Below are 453 nucleotides of genomic sequence, written 5' to 3' on the forward strand. Positions count from 1 at the left end.
GGGAGTTGAAAGAAGCCCGGAGGGTGAAAGCCCCTGCCGTGAGGCAGCTCGCTCTCCCGGGGAGCCGGAGCGAGGGCAGGTCAGGGCCGCGGCCTCGACGATCGGGGTCCAGCCGGCCCCAGGACCCCCGACACGGCCGTACCCAGCAGCTGTTCCCCGGCTGGTCCCTTGCCTGGATTCTCAGGGAAGCTTTTCTCCCTCCTCAGCGACGTTTCCTTCTTTACCAGCACTCCCCCGAGCGCACTGGGGGCAAAATCACCCACTGCAGCCCCCCGGGGCAGTGAGCGGCTGCAGAAGTTACCCCGGCGCTCCCGTGACTTCACGGCAACGTCTGCATCTCCCCAGCCTGCGCTGGGCGCAGCCAGAGGGGCACCACTACAGACTTGGCAATTACCTTTGTCTCTATAAACAGGGACGGCGACCGCTCGGGTCTGCCTCCAGAGCCACCCCGAG

The 453-nt window shown here is 66.4% G+C and overlaps 1 protein-coding gene across 1 annotated transcript in view; it reads right to left on the reverse strand.

Annotated features, from left to right (window-relative positions):
- KCTD15 (potassium channel tetramerization domain containing 15) overlaps positions 1 to 447 on the reverse strand; it is a 40,339-nt gene extending 39,892 nt beyond the window's left edge. The window contains exon 1 of the mRNA XM_010141083.1: positions 395 to 447. The gene's annotated coding sequence lies outside the window, so the exon portion shown is untranslated. The remainder of the gene's footprint in view (positions 1 to 394) is intronic.
- Between the last annotated feature and the right edge of the window lie 6 nt (positions 448 to 453).

This window comes from Buceros rhinoceros, unplaced genomic scaffold, assembly GCF_000710305.1.
Source record: "Buceros rhinoceros silvestris isolate BGI_N320 unplaced genomic scaffold, ASM71030v1 scaffold16168, whole genome shotgun sequence".
NCBI classification, from domain to species: Eukaryota; Metazoa; Chordata; class Aves; order Bucerotiformes; family Bucerotidae; genus Buceros; species Buceros rhinoceros.